Genomic DNA, 16,773 nt, shown 5'->3' on the forward strand with positions numbered 1-16,773 from the left:
ACCGCAGAAATCCAATCAGGGAACCCCACAAAACAGTAGGGGAATTCAATTGAACTAGTTGCTAATCCCCCCAACTCACAAGCTCTATGCGATGAACTTTCCAACCACTTTCATAATGTTGCACTTTAAAGACATCTTACCATTACCACAACCCGACTAACTTTCTCCTCATTCACACCTCTCTCACAGGCTTATGTTTGCAACCTACTACTCTCGGGAGGATAGCTCAACAGCAACATGCTTGCCTTGCCAACACGGCCCAACACAGGTTCAATCCCCGGGTACGCACTTAGAAACCTCTGGGTATTAAGCATGTTATAAATAACCTATCATATCATATACTAGCACTTAGCCAACCTTCTGGCTTGCCGGGAGATCCTTGCCCACCTCTCCTTCCAAAAAGATCCTAACCTCCACCTGTGCTGGCAGCATAGACTGTGCCATCATAAATAAATCCCTCTCATCTGGCACTTTCAAAACCTCCCATGTCAAACCACTACTCAAAAAAATACAACCATGACCCTATCTCCTCATCAAACTACTGCCCAATCTCCAACACCTGCTTCATTGCTAAACTAATTGACTGCACTGCATATAAGCAACCTGCCTTCATCACAGAGGCCAATAGACTCCTCAACCCAGTCCAATTGGGGTTCTGACCCCTCTGTGGAACAGAATCCTCACTGGTCTCTATCTGAGATGACCTAAGAAGAACTGTCAATTTGGAAGAGTATGCTTCTCTCATCCTCCTGGATCTATCAGCAGCCTTTGATACCATCAACCACTCAATACTCAGGAACAACCTCCTCAATCTAGGCATCAAAGACACCACCCTTAATTGATCACCTCTTTTATTTCCAAATGCTTGCAAATCAATCTCCTCCCTCCTTTCTCCTCCACCCCTTGCCCAGTGAGAAAAGGGGTGCCACAAGGAGCCTCCCTTTTAACGCTTCTCTTCAACCTCTACCTAAGCACACTGCCAACTCTCATCTGCTCACAAAACCTTTCCTGCTACAACTACGCAGATGACACCAAGATTATTTTCAAAATCCCCAAGACTCCAACCTCACCACTTCCCAACCTCACCTCTTGCCTCTCGGATATCGGCTGTATCGATGAAGACCAATCACTTAATCCCCAACCCGGGCAAATCAGAAATCCTAATATGCAGCAACACTGCTCTGATCCCCCAACCTTTACCATGGTCAATTGACCAGGGAGCATCACCAGCTGCCTCCACCTTTGTTAAAAATCGTGGGTACACCATGGGCGCAAACCTATCTCTCTCCAAACACATCAACTCTGTATTCAGAACCTGAAACTTCCACGTATGCAGCCTTGACAAATCTTTCCCTACCCCTCCCATACCCAAAGAGTCTCCACAATACTGGCCATCATCATCTCCTGCCTAGACTTTGGCAACACCCTCTATCTTGGCATCCAAGCACACCATTTCAGGAAACTTAAGCACATCCAAAATGCCGCAGACAGGCTGCTCATTGCCCTTTCACACAGAGAAAACATCACCCCTGCACTTAGCCTATTGCACTGTCTCCCTGTTAGCCTAAGAACAACTTTCAAATCCATGTGCATCACACACTGAGCCCTACATAATACAGGACCTGAGTTCCCTCAGAAAAAAATAATTTACTCCCAATTCCCAGATAGCTCTTCTCCTTGCTATTCCTCCTTAACACTCCACCAGAGTTGGTGTCTCACCTTGCTCTATCCTTGCTCCCACCATCTGTAACACCCTCTGCACATCCACTACAAATCCACCACACAGAAAAACGACCTGTCCTGCAAAAAAGTCCTCAACACCTGGCTTTCTGCTACATTATCCTGAAACCACGTCCTAAAAGACTTCCAATTCCCAATCCAAACTGGTTGCATTCACAGTGAACCCGACCTCTCAGCACTGACATTCGTGTCAGCATGGACCACACACACCATCACACACCAATCATGACTCTGGCTTCCCACAAGCACCACTAGCTGAATCACAACCCTTCATATATGAAATGTGACAGGATTGATGAACCAAGCATGTACATGAAAACAGACAAATTGCAATCACAGTGGTTGTGATAGTCACCACCATCGCAATTGGATAGATTGGGGTGTATACAGGGAATTGTCAGGGGAGGACCTGTGCCTTGGCCATGTCTCTAAGCAGTAGACCAGGTTCCCTGTGCAATACTCCAGGAGGGAAAACAAGAACCAGCCCTGGAATCACTCTTTAAGGAGGGGGGGGTTGAGCAGGTATTGTGCATGTAAGAACTGTAGGATGGGCCGCTCAAGGTAAAGGTAACAACTGAAAAGTTTGAGTAAGCTCTCGATATCTGGGTGTAGACTCATCACGTTATCCGCCTAGAATAACCTGGAAGCACAACCAGTGCTTCTCTTGCAAATAGTTGGAGCTGAGATTGTTGCTGTCACTAGCCTTTTTATCGCAGCCACAAGAATCGAAGGAAGAATCCAATTAACTGAGCGGGCACATAAACAATAATTCACCACCAAATTCTGCTAGGTTCTAATAACGCACCACTACGGAGGACACTGGCCACAGGGATGGCTGCCCACACACCTCAGAATACAGTAAGCACTGTGACAAAATGTGGCCATGCTGTTCACATAACTCTCTGCCTACTCACACCATACAACGCCTCAACACCTCTGACATCAGAATGCAGCACATACATATGACAAATTCGGGCACGCTGGACACATAGCGAGTCTATAACACTAATGCCACTTCTGACTCTTTTCAGCACCCACCCACATGCCTGACGGCATTGGTTGCTCTCTACCGAATCCTGGGCCACCCTGCTAAGCCTTATTTGGCCAAATTCACACACACATCCTAATTTTACTCCATGTCCTCCAACACTCTGGACTTCGCTCCTCTGAGGGCGTTTCCAGTAAAAGCACATTCAGACTTTAATAATGGTAAAAGGCGCTAATTAAATGATAAATACAATACAATACAATTTTTTAATATGTTTTAGTAGCTGGTTAGGTATTCATTGATACAAGCCTTGTTTAGGTTGAAGGTTCTTCTTAGGCCAAGTGGATCTCAAACCTCTGTACCACAACAGGTAGGTCATGCTTGCGAAATACGTGCTCCAAGAATGGTTTTATGAGTTGATTGCATTCTGGTTTGGCCTTAGGATGATTGGTGAGCTCTGTTTATTAGCATTATCGTGTTGCCTTCCTGACTAGTTTCGCCTGTTAAGCTTGTGAAGTGCATGCAGCATATCATTTGGTAGAGCAAAAAGCTGAGACTTGAGGGGTTTTTAGGGCTGGTGTGTTGATTTTCTCTCTCAGAGGCATGTCGGCCTATCTTGCTGGGTGTTGTGAGGATGAGGCATTCAGTGGATGGTTGTATATTGTCTGTAGTATCAGTGGTCTGCCAATTGTTTAATTCCCTGCTGACTGGCTGGCTGTCCTTGCGAGAGGGAATTTACGTGTGTGCTAGGTTTAAATCTTTTTGCATTCATTGTGTTAGTGCGTTGCTAAACTATGTCAAAGGGGTAGTGTTCTTGTGCATATCAATTCCAGTCCAGATGTTTGTGACATCTGTGGGGAAGCTCAGCTCTCACATCCAATTCCTGTCCCCTTTTATCATCCTCTCCGAGGTGCTGGTCTCGAGATACTGACCCGGGTGAGCTCATTCAGCAGCGGAGACCCCGGTGGGAATGGACGCACCATATGGGAAGCACATTAGAAAATGATCCGCCTCAGTCCTGGATCACAACACGCTTGGCCCAAACCCTGCCTGCTGCCTCCTCCCTGCAGCCAACTTTCTGAGGCATGGGATGGGGAAACTTGAGAGCTCAGAGGAAGATTTCTTCCAAAAACGGAAGTTGTGTGGTTTGATGAAGAAAATATACTTCAAGTGTTCTTCGGATGTAACCAAAGAAGAGGATTTGAAAACCTGGTGTTCCCTTGGGAATAGGGGGTTAAATAATATCTATTTGGAACACAGATACGTTATAAAAAAGTCTTCACCTCGGGAGCCAAAACCATCTCAACAGTGACCCTTTGATATGGATAGGGAGGGACGTTTCTAAACGATGTAAATCGAGTTTATGATAGCAATTGCTGTCCCTATCACAGCTGCTGGATGCACCTTTATTTTGTGTGGTTTACATAACTCCACGTCAACAGGGCCCTACTTTTACAGCTGTGTGGGTGTGTGCTTTCGTTTAACCAAAACATTTATTCTGGAAGTTGCAGTGCTGTATTATTTTAATTGAACACATTTGAGAGGGATTCTGTCCACATGCTCAGCTAGTCTATGGTACAGACCGCAGGCCTTCCCCTGCCGGTGCAGTGAGGCGTTGCAGTGTGCTTTGCAAACTGTCTCCATGCACTTGTCATTCAATAGCTAAACCTGTGACTCGCGTAGCCCCTTGAGCCGGGGGCATGAGCTGGAATGGAGGTCTGATGCTTCTTCTTCTGAATGCCTACTACAGTTCACGCTATGGGCCCACGTAGAAGGTACTTCGGTACAGTGTGGGCCCTGACGAGGAGGCTTGGGATAGTGAGGAGCACTTGAGGCAAAACCTCTGTATACCGCCTCAGCCAGCATTGCTGTGCGAGTGGCTGCCACCCCCATCAATCCTACCAGGTCTCCAGGGACTCATCAGCAAGCTTACATGAAGTGACTTCATAGGTTGCAGGTACTGACTCATGGGATTATTGTGTTCAGTGCATTCAAAGGCCATCATGCCATTTCCAAAGCAAAGTAAAAATGATGTGTCTTACCTGCATAATCTGCTTGCGTCCATTGTGCTCTATACCTATTTCTAAATTGCCAACACGTACTCCAATTTCCTCACGTGTAGATTTGAATGTACTCCGGTAATACATGTAAAATAAGTGTAAATACAAACCAGTAGGATACATACAAGGCACAATCCAATGCACGTAAAAAGTAGGGTTCAAACATGTACTGCGAGAGGAATCTGCTAGCTTTGCTCAATTGCTTTCAAGTCCAGCAGTAGGGTGAACTACTGCAGCCAAACTATTAAACATAATTCCTTGAATGTACAAGCACCAACTCTCTGCATGTGAAGTGATTCACTAAACAGCAAGCTGGTGGACAATCTCTTTCCTTGGTTGGCTCACTCTTATGGAACAGCCTCCCCCTTGTATTGAGCCGGATCTCCTCAAATTATGGAAGCTCCTCAAGACTTTCCTTTTCATCTCCTCCTTCTCCCCTCCCTCCTTTGCTAAATCCCAAAGTCGCTGAGATTGGTGACCAGAGCCCCTCTGTGTCCAGCTTGGTCCTGGCCTCACACCCTCAATCGCTTTTAGCCTCTGGCCACTCCCAGCACTTGCCTTAGACGCCCACTGGCCTGTGATTTCAGAGGTCTGTACTATTGGCAATCAACAACTTACAAAACGTTCTCTGCCAGTCACTTAACAGCTTTCAACTTAATCCCTAGCACTTACCTCCCTGTTGCTCATAGCACTTACCCTCCCCTCAACCATCTCTCTCTGCACTTGCACACTCTGCATGCTCTCGAGGCCTAGTAGGACCGCCTTTCTCTGTCACTGTTATATTTGCCTTTCACTCACATGTTACCTCTCTGTTGCCATGTGGGCGCTTTGAAACACAATTTTCTTGATGTATAAGCAGCTTACAAATGCACAATAAATAAAATAAATACAAATAAATACCCATCACAAGCTGGAGGTGAGGCTTACCATGTTGCGCTCGGAGATGCCGGGATTCACACGGTGCATGTGCAGCAAAGAGCATGCAGCTTTTGCAGGAATGGTGCCATCATCTCAGGGTTGTGAGTTGTGACACGGGAGAGGCCAGTGTACGCGGGCAAACATGAACACACTGCTGTGCCATCTGAGACTCAATGGGCACGGACGTGATGACACGGATGTCGAATGGACAAGCTTATGGTTGATCAAGAACATACTTGAGACAGACAGAGTAGCATCCGCTGCCCAGGCAGGTGCCATGGAGCTTGGGCTTTAAACTTAACAGGCCGGAAAACTAAAAATGGCCAGTCCATCCTGATCTGCAGTGTCCTGTCCCTTCTGCACAGAATCACAAACAACCCCAAACACGTGTCAACATTGTTAAGCATCATCAGTGATTTTTCAGATTGGAAGACTAGACACAGCAGGCTCCGGACCCAAATCTAGATAATCCCATGCCACATGCAGTGGCCACGGTCGATTTGGGCATAAAATTGTCTTGGCCAGCAATGAAAAAGTGGTCCACAGTTGCAAATGACAATTCATTCCTTTTGTGACAGACTGTTTGCATCAAGGGTGGCTCTTCCATAATGGGCGAGGGGGTGTCGATCCAACGGTCCTTGGCCCCCTCTCATCCATTATGGAGGAGCCAGCCTAGTAGAATACAAGCACTCCCTCAGCTGTTTTTTTCAGGTGAGGGAGAGCTCTTAACTCTGAAAGGGAAACTTGGTTTCCCTTTCACAGTAACATTTCCCCAGCCGCGTAAGCTCAATAAACTATGCAAGGCTGGGGGTGTTTGCTTCAGCAGCTTCGCATGGCTCATTTGAAAGGCTGGCTGGGAACTGCATGTCTGTATGTGCAAGGAGGCACTCCCTCCTCACACTTACAAACACAGCAGGCTGGAGTGGGGTGTCTCCAGACCCACACAATGGCAGCTTGCATGCATGTGAGGAACCACAAAACTTCCTGATTACTGTTCATGCTTGCAGATGACTGGAGCACTGGAACCTCCTGACCCACAGCAGAAGTTAAGTCTGTTTATGTTCATTTTTTTACATTTTTATTATATGTATTGATGCTTGCAAGCTTGTGCTGTTAGCTGAATGTATGAAGGATGCGGGTGTGAATGCGAGCGTGCTTTCTCTGTGTATGTTGTATACATGTGTGTGTTTCTATGTTTGTTTGTTTAGTATTTATATATGTGTATGGATGCGTGTATACTTGTGCTATGAGTGAGTGCATAATTGATGCTTGGGACATGACACAGGGTTTGCTGCATGTGTTGTGTAATGTGTGTTTGTATGCTCATTTATTTATTATTTAAGCATGTGTATGGATGCATGTATGCTTGTGTTATGAGAGTGCATGATGGGTGCCTGTGTGAATGAAAGAGTGATTGCAGTGCTTATGTTGTCTAAATATGTGTGTTTGTATGTTCATTTATTTGAATATGTGTATGGATGCACATATGCTTGTGTTTTGAGTGAGTGCATGATGGATGTTCATGTGAATAAAACAGAGAGTGCTTGCTTTGTTTAAACTGTGTAAATGTATTTTTGCAGTGCAAAGTTAGTGCTAAGTCATTTTGTACTGCAAAAAATACTTTTCACTGACTTTGCACTGGAAAAAGACACTGTGCACAGTTCCATGTATAAGGGTTTATGTCAGCAGTGCCAAGTCACTTTTCAGCAGTGCAAAGTCACTTTGAACCATGTAAAAAATTCCATGAATCAGTATTCAGCAACACTGGTCAAAACTTCTAGTCGTATAGTGAAGTAACTCACCAAACTGGCCCACGTGCACCAAAAAACTGGCCCAATTTGACACAAAAACTGTCCCACACTAGCATTTTGCATTTTTGGTTCAGGCATTGCCCTACAGGCCAGTCCAAGTCTGCCTGTAGTTTGATGGACTGAAAGCTATGAATTAATTATAAACACAAGAAATTGTTCGTGGCAGCTTCTGATTTATTTTTTTCCATCATTTTCTTTTTTTGTTTTTAGCTGAAAACGTATTTGTTTATGTAGTGGGTTGTTAAGATTTGGAGCACATATTTTGCACATCGCTTGCTTCCGGAAAGCCATTGAAATAATTATAACCACAGACAATGTGTTCTGGAAAGTTTCCATCACGTGTGTTTTTTCAACCCACACTTCCATTACTGAAGAGAAAAAAAAAATGTGCATCATTACAGGCCCCACCCCAAAAGGCGCAGAGAAAACCGAATGGCTAGTTACAGTGTCTCGTGAAACTGAAGCCATTCCATGATTATTTCCCAAAACATCCACTCTTTACTCTTGAACTGTGCAAAATGTTTTTGTTTTTTCTTGTGAATTCAGTTTCCCGATACCAGCAGGTGCGGACTGGGGCATAACATTGTCTAGGGCACCAATGAAAAAGCAATTCATTTCATTCCTTTTTTGACAGAGTAGCAACCGAAGGAGGTGTGGGAGGTGGGGGGGTGGGTTTATTGAAAATAATGCAGATTGTGATTTAAAGACTATTTCTTCAGGCAGAATTGTCAAACGTACTAGCCGCATAGTGAAGTAACTCATCAAACGTGCCCACATCAGCCAAGAAGTGGCCCACCTTGACCAACAAAACTGCCCCACACTAGCATTTTGCTTTTCTGGTTCGGGCATTGCCCTGTTGCCCTATAGGCCAGTCGGGCCAGGATACTTTGGTTTTTTACAGACGCATTATGGAAATGTGCGATGTGATGCTTCAGACAATTGGCAGGAAGTTGGCAAAAGCAGAGACGAGATGTGTCCAATTTGCAGCCCGGTGTGGAACTTACGCGGATCAGCTTTTCACTGTGTTCAATTCTACAAGTTTATAGAACCACCGGAAAGCAAATCAGACGTCGGAGGCCGAGCCAATACACATGGGTGGGTTGCATTGCTTGGCACCATGGGGTATAAAACAGGCTTCGCTGAAGATTTGCCTTCTTCAAGAGAAACCTGGGCAGGATGTAATGAAGTCAAATGGGCTTTTCATCTGTGCAGCTGCGGCCAGTCACATAATGATTGTGTTTAAAGTGTTTGGGCTTGTAGACCTTAACACCGAATTAATATGTTCCATTTCACACATATCTGCTGCCCTCTGTGAGGAAAGATATTTTATTAACAGAAATGTTGCCCATTGGTTTCAGAGGCAACAGAGAGGGAAAAAAGAACATTTTAAAGAGATTGCTTATCCCTTCAGCAATGGGCATGTTTATGTTGTCGCCACGCAGAACACCAACATGTGTCTATAGAAAGCATGTTTTGGGAAAAATGCACGGAAAAAGTGAGATAGTTAAAGGCCTATACCCGTATAACTTTGGACACTAGATGTTGTGTCGGTTTATAGTCAAAAAACAGAATTAAAAAATCTCGAAAAAAAAATATCGAATTTAAAATCTCGAAAAAAAAATATCGAATTTTTTTTTAATACGTTTTTATTTCGAAATGGGGAGGTTCCCCCCCAACCCCCCTTTTTTCATTTTTTTTTATTTTACCCTTTTTTTATACTTACCTGAACCCACAAATACATATAAATAAATAAATAAATAATTCGAGATTTTAAATTCGAGATTTTGGTAATTCGATATTTTTTTTTTCGGTTTTTTGACCGACCACCGTTGTGTCACGTACTGGCCAGAAAGACGAGAGACAAGAAGAGAACAAAACAGTGTTTTGGAACTTTCTGGGGGGAGCAAATGCAATTCTTGCTCTAGAAACTATCCAGAGAGGAGGCAATCTTCCAGATAACTGTGCTGGAATGCCTTCCGGTCATTACAATAACAAATTACCAGCATTAAGGCACCAACCATATATCTTCGAAACTATATTGACTGCAGTAGAGGTATCGGAGCGGTGATGAACACAATTGTTTGCCCTTATGCGTCATGGAGGAACACACAGTTATCCCAGCCAGTGAGTGACATGGCCATGTGTGTTCAATGATTAAGTAATAACAATGTATTGTTATATTATTTATAATTATATATTTTGTTTGGAAATTGCCAGCTCGGGGACAGATCTAGAGCCATACCGCCACGGAGCATGGGAAGCAGGAAGTTAGCAAGTCATCCAGTAAGCATTATTAATATATTATCAAAGTACAATATGAGGATGGGGAGTGCACAAGTTAACTGGAGTCCAGGTTTCAACAAGGTGTTGTTGGAAGAGCTGGGTCTTCAGTTCTTTTCTAAACAGAAGGAGACTTGGAGCAGACTAGATTGTACTGGGATGGAGTTCCAAAGGACCAGAGCCCAGCATGAAAACATTTTTCCTAATGGTCTCTTTACAAGCCAGTATAGTTTCAATTACTGCAAGATGACTTTGTGCTGGCAGATGTTTTAAGTTTAGCCATCTCATATGCCGGCGTACTGACGGTGTGGTGTTTGCCTTGTAATTGAGGCATGCAATTTTGAACCAGATCCTAGTTTGGAAGGGGAGGCAGTGTAATCCATAGAAGGTAGGGGTAATGTGGTCTCATTTCCCAAAGCTGGTGATGAGGTAAGCTGTGAGATGGTGGGCCACATTGAAGGGGGGCTGTTGAGCAGTGCAGGATCCCTAATAGAAGTGCATTACCCTCATTGATGTGCAAGTTTGGAAGGGCTTTAACTATCTTTCAGAAGTCCTGCGTTGGAAGGAAGGGCTTGAACTTGCAGAGCAGAGCAATTTTATACCAAGCTGTTTGTGACTTTTTCACAATGTTTTGTTGGAAGGCTAGATTGATATCTAGCAATAAGCCTAGACACTTTGCTGAGTGGATGAGTTTGAGTTTGAGCATGTTTAAGCACATTTCATCCAGCCACCTATGAGTGGGTTCTTGTTTAGATCGGCAGCCCAGGAATACAAATTCAGTCTTGATAGAATTAGGATTTAAGTGGGATTATTGATATGCTTGACTGTTAGGGACACTTGTTTATTGTCTCTGTTCTGGTGCATCAAGTTGTTGGTGCCATCTAGGTGTCAGCCCAGCCATTCCACAAAGAGGTGAACAATGACTGGGAGGGGGGGGGATGAAATCCTGAGGGTTTGCACAGGTGGTGGGGTGGGGCTCAGACATGAGCCAGCCAATCTTGACAGCTTTGTGTCTGCCAGGTGTGTAGGATGTGATCCATTTGAGGATGATGCCAGAGAACTCCAACCTGCATACAAGGAGGTTGATTAGTTTGTGGTTGATGACCATTTTAAACAGCCGAGAGGTCCAGGAGAAATAGCTGGCACGAGCCCCCTTATCAATATTCTGAAGGGGGTCATTGACCACCTGGATGGTGACTGTTTTGGTGCTGCATTCGGGGTGTAACCCACATTGCTAATCCCACAGCAGACTGAGTTGCTTGAGTTTTTTTAATTAGTTGATTAGCAAATATTTTCTAGTTGACTTTGCCGTCAAACGGGAGGCTAGTTATAGGCCATTTGTTTGTTTCGTCCTCCTGGTAAAGGGATAGTTTATTTCAGGAATGGGCACGCTAGTGCTATTTTTAGGTCATCTCAGAATGTACCCTCACTGGGGAGCTGTTGGCAATCCTAAGAAATTCCAATAGGTCTAGGCTGCTACGTTTTTTAAGGACGATGGCTGGGATGATGTTGTCGATAAAAAAAGTCTGTTTTAAGGAAGCATGCATGTTTGAAACGGTTGAGAGTGGAGATCATTTAGTCCAGGGGTTAGCAGCATGTGAGAGGCTACAGAGAGGAAGGTCAGAGGATTCGGGAGAGGACTTGAATGTTAAATGAAGGCCAACGAAGGCCTTGTAAGGAAGTGGAAATATGACAACTGAAAATAAGTGCACAATGAAGAACCACAGAAAATTCAAGTTACAACTAAGGGCTGGTACTCTGTGAAGCGAGTGAATATTGCACATCATGAAAACAAATGTGATGCGTAGAACAATGCTAAAAATATAAGGGAGTATCGTCCTGAAAAAGACCCCACTTTCAGATGCATACAAGGGGTTGAAACATGCAAGTCCATGCGAAAACCGGATGTAGCGTTTTTTTAATTCACTTTGTAAACGAATCCCCTTCCTCTCCATTATGCTGCTGTACCTAGGAGGCATTAAAGCACCACCTCTAAGCAACGACGATTTCTACAGTGTTGTGGTACAAGGGAGATGAGATATGAGGAGGGCACATCTCTTGTTGGTGTTTTTGGTTATTTACCCACCCATTGACTGTCTATGGCCATGATACTCCTTGAGGCCACTCCCACCCGCTTCCTCCCCTCAACTCGACAGAAAACAAATCTCCTAAAATATGTTTGTGCAAGCTTTTTCACGTAATAACATCAGCTTGTGTGCTTGTGTGCTTGAAGTGCACGCCAGTGTTATTTCAAAACAGGCTTCTCAGAGTTGATGGCGTATTTAGAGCTGTAAACAGTCTTCCTGTGTAATAAAATGCCTTTACCAAGTGTGCCCTTTAGCACTTGGTTTATAAGCAGTATGTATGTCCTTAAATGAACCTCTGTTGAAAACAATCATTGGAAAATCCAATAGTTTTGGCTTGTGTATAGGTATTAGCTAGGCATTCACCCGGCACTGCTGTTATATGCCCTCGTACTCACACCAATGTTCAGCTGCAAACATAAATGGCCTATTTGTACCATTATGGCAGTGCCTAGCAAATGCCTCTCCCATGCCTACCCAAAGGCCAACATTGTTGGCATTGTTAATGCTTGTGTAAGCACAATACCACACTTTCCAGCCTGTCCTCAATCTTTCTTCCCCATAACGTTTGTAAATATGAGAATGTTTTGTATGTTTATAATTCTGTCCTGAACAAATGTATGTGTGAGCTGATTCCAGTAAACGATGTGACGGTCATTTATCATACCTGGCTCTGGTCTTCAGCACTTGGGCCAGATTATCTAAGGTATTGCGTTTCACACTAGACACATCCATTTGAATTGAACTGGTTTTTAAATGGGGGTTTTGGATTATCATACATTGCCCTCAATTACACCTTTACGTGATTGCTAAAACAGCCAGTTTGGATGCACTAAATGCAACTGTGGGTATTTGCTCTTAAGGAGACTTTCCCAATGGCAGGGGCACCAGGCTGTCATACAGTGCATGCCTTCATTGTGTTCTCTGAAATGCCACGAAAGTTCAAAGATGAGGATGCATGTCTCCATCTTAGAGAATGCATGCTTACCACACATGATTTACACCAAGGTTTTGCAATGGCGCAATCCCATTGAAAACATGTTTGTAAATCTGGTCCCATGCTCTGTGTGCTCTGCGGTGTCTCCAATGGGAAGTGGCCACTTACTTGAGGGAGGGCGCTGCTATGTAGAGCAATATTTAAAGCCAAGCAACGTTCCATGGATTGCCCACGTAACCAGAGTGCACAATGCACTGTCCTTTTATGTGGATTGGCAATGGTAATGTAACTGCATCCTGGCAGCAATCACACACACGGTTACCTTCCTGGAAGTCTCGAGATTCAATAAAGGCAGCATTTCTTTGACCCCCTCGGCCCCCAAGAGCTTTCCTGTTGATATCATTAACTCTCGTGTTACCAATCTCTGATGCGCGACGCATCCATTTTCCCTGTACGCTAGACAGATTCTCCCGACATAGTCTAAACACATTACCACAAAGGGGGAGTCACGGTCGCCCCCAGCCCTCTGTACTAGGACTGCTGCTCACATGTGCAATGGGCACAGTTTTACACTGTTATGTAGAAGGAAGACTCAAGAGTCATTAAAGGCAACATTTCTCTGACTCCCCAAGACCTTTCATGTTGATATCAAACTCTGATGCCAGAAACGTCAATCTTCCCAAACCGAGAGAGCCCCCGCCCGGCAATAGTGTAAACACATTACCACAAAGGGGTAATCACAGTCTCTTCTAGCCTACTGTATCCAGTGCACCCTCTCAGGTATGGCATAATGAACACGATGCCAGATTACAGAAACTTTGCTCCAGTGCAAGTGCTACATTTTCACGGCATTAGCACTAGGGCAAAGTTTGCCTTATTTTTAAAAACACGTGGACATATTAGAAAACTATTTCACCGTGACAAGTGCAGTTTGGCATGGTATAAGCACCAGGAAAAAAATTGCCATAGTCCAAAAAAGATGAATTTCCGATGTGTTTTTTCACCAGGGCAAAGTTTGCCCTAGTGCTAATGTCATTCCGTATTAGCACTAGGGCAAACTTTGCCCTGCTGCAATAATGGAGTGAAAATGTATCTTTTTTGCCCAAGGTCAAATTTTGCCCTGGTGCTTATACCATGACAAACTGCACTTGTCATGGTGGAATAGTTTTATAATATGTCCAAGCGTTTTTAAAAATAGGGCAAACTTTGCCCTAGTGCTAATACCGTGAAAACTTTGCACTTGCACCGGTGCAAAGTTTCTGTAATCTAGCAACTGGTGTAATAAACCACAGTCAGACCGGACTGCTATAACACCATCGGTGTGTCATCCTCATAAATGTGTTTAAAAAATCTTAACACACTCCCTTTGTATTCAGTACCCTTCGCTCAGTGAAAAACTGGATCCTTAGCACATCACACCCTTAAGGAAAAACACAAAAGGGATCCTACCGGAGAACATAGATCTAAATATTATTTAAACTGCCAATCAGGATCTGTTTTAGTGCATGTGTCAATTTTATATTTTTCTCGGGTGAAATAACACACATTATCTTACTACACTTTTAACATTATGTTTCAAACGCACAGACCTTAAAACTAACAGTGATTATCCAATGTGAAGGTCCACCCTGAGACTGTTACCATTCTCCCTCTATAGACATTGATCACTGTATATATATACATTCATGGATTTCTAATACCCTGTCCATTCTTTCTTCTGTCCCACGTTCTTAATAGATCCTCCACAAATGTTCTTGTACAACCAATAACCGCTGAGTTTGCTGCTTCTCAGCACACCATTGAGTAGCTGCCTTTACAATTAAGGGTGTGCACGCCATTGATAAGTATTGCCCAGCCAGAAGTGCAAATACTTTTAACTGCTTTTCTCCTTTCCTCTATCGGGCCATGCTATGCTTTCTTGCGCATAGCTCTCTGTATAACAGGACCTATAAGGCCTCTCCTCTGTTTTTTTCAGGCTGTCATCCCTCCAGAACACATTATATTCGATCTCCCTGGTGCATTGTGCACCCGTCTCTCAAACATAGAAAATCAATTACTGCTGTATTGCAGTGGACACCTAGATTACCTACTCTTTAGGTATGTGTGTTATACTATCCTCTTATATTTGTATCTTTATCCAACAAAGAGCACTTTGTTTCATTTGTGTTCTGTGACAGGAACCTAAGCCGTGTTTTCATGATGATAAATCTCCTCTCCCTAGAATTTACAATAGAGGAAGAACCAGAACTAACTTGTGAGCCATTGGATGACTAACTGTTAGGCAGTACCCTCTGGGAACACTACAAACAACTATGACTACAGGTATAGGAAACACAGCCTTTGGTATAAGCTTGTACTACACAGTTATGGTAGCATGTTGAGTAGCCAGGCTTATCTCAAGAGGGGAAATGTGAGCTGTAGTGGAGTTACACAAAGATTCACAGTTACAGGTATTCAAATAAACTCTTATACTCAAAGTTTCTTGCATAAACAATTCATATTTATTTATCAGTCAGTTATAAAGCCTTCTTCAGAAGGGAGAAATAGAATAGTAACACAAAAATATACTTCAATACTGTACACTCTGAGTTTCTGGATCAGACAAGGCCCTTTTGGGATGGACCACAGACACAACCTACACCTACACCAACAGGTGACTTCAGTAACAAGGGTGCTGGGGACATTAATACCTTACTGTTGTCATACAGAATACTTTCAATAGTTTGTAAAAGGCAAAGGTTATTAGAACAGAAGAAATACACATTTTCTTAAGCAGGTCAAATACTTTCAGCTAGCAAGAGAAGAGTCATTCAATTCAATAGACTAAGCCAAAGTCAATGGGCAAAAGTCTTTGTATAGGATGCAGCACTTCAGGTAAGTACATGGAAAAGTCTTTGCACACGTTCTTAGGAGTCTATGATAAAAAGAAGAACTAAATGTAGGGCCACAAGCTGATTAGACTTTTGAATTGCAGAATTTACAAGCACTTCCACAGTAAGAGGTAATTTCTCTTAGACTAGTTTTACAGTACCTTAGTAAAGAAGAAAATGATGCAGCTGAAGACTTCTGTTCCTGTACAGCTCTGCAGATCTCACTGTTCCTGGGCCTCAGTCGTGGGGCCAAGAGGGAGAACGTCGGGGTACTCCTGCACTGTATTGGCACCGTCAAAGCTGGCAACCGGCAAATTTTACTTTTAGTGGCTGTATTGCGTTTCAGCTCCTTGCAGTACAGCAAATAGCAATAAGCGCGGTTCCTGGCTGTCAAGGTGGACTTTGCTCACATTTGATGTCCCACACTCAACTGAGGTGGGTCAGGCTTGGTCAGTCCTGCTTCGTGGGAGTCCAGAGGATCTTCCAACAGCTTTCGGCCAGCTTTCAAGCAATGCACTCAATCTGGTGTCCCTCTTCCTGTCTCTATGGTTTCCTGCAGCACTCTGAGGCAATGCAACCAGCTCCGAGATGAGTGTTCAGGTGGCTTACTTGGGAGTTGATTGGTCCCACCAACTCAAAGGGAGAAGTCGTCCTTGCAGGGCTTCTCTGTCAATGCGATTCGGACTTGCAGCAGAGCTTCACCGGGCAAACCAATGGTCCAGTAGTTGCAGCAGCCGTCCTCCTCAAGCTCTTCTTCGGTTCCTTTGTCCTGTGGGGGACTTGCCTTCCAAGCCAAGAGACTTGCCTTTTATTCAGTTCTTTCCCATTCATTCCAGCCTAGCTGCCACTCACCCAGCAGGGTGGCTGTCCTTGCCGGTTTGACTCCATAACCAAAAAAAACCCACAGTGTTCAAAATCACATTAAACTACATAAGATAGTGGGAAGAGGATCTCACTCTCACCAGGTAAAAAAAAAATCAAGTCCTCAAAATCCAGCAAAGTTGCTGGGGGTCTCTTAAGTTAGAGGGAATTAGCACATTTTTTAGAATTCTTCCTAACACTAATGCTTTTGGAATTGTGTTGGT

This window comes from Ambystoma mexicanum, chromosome 7q (genome assembly GCF_040938575.1).
Source record: "Ambystoma mexicanum isolate Mex_15411 chromosome 7q, UKY_AmexF1_1, whole genome shotgun sequence".
NCBI classification, from domain to species: Eukaryota; Metazoa; Chordata; class Amphibia; order Caudata; family Ambystomatidae; genus Ambystoma; species Ambystoma mexicanum.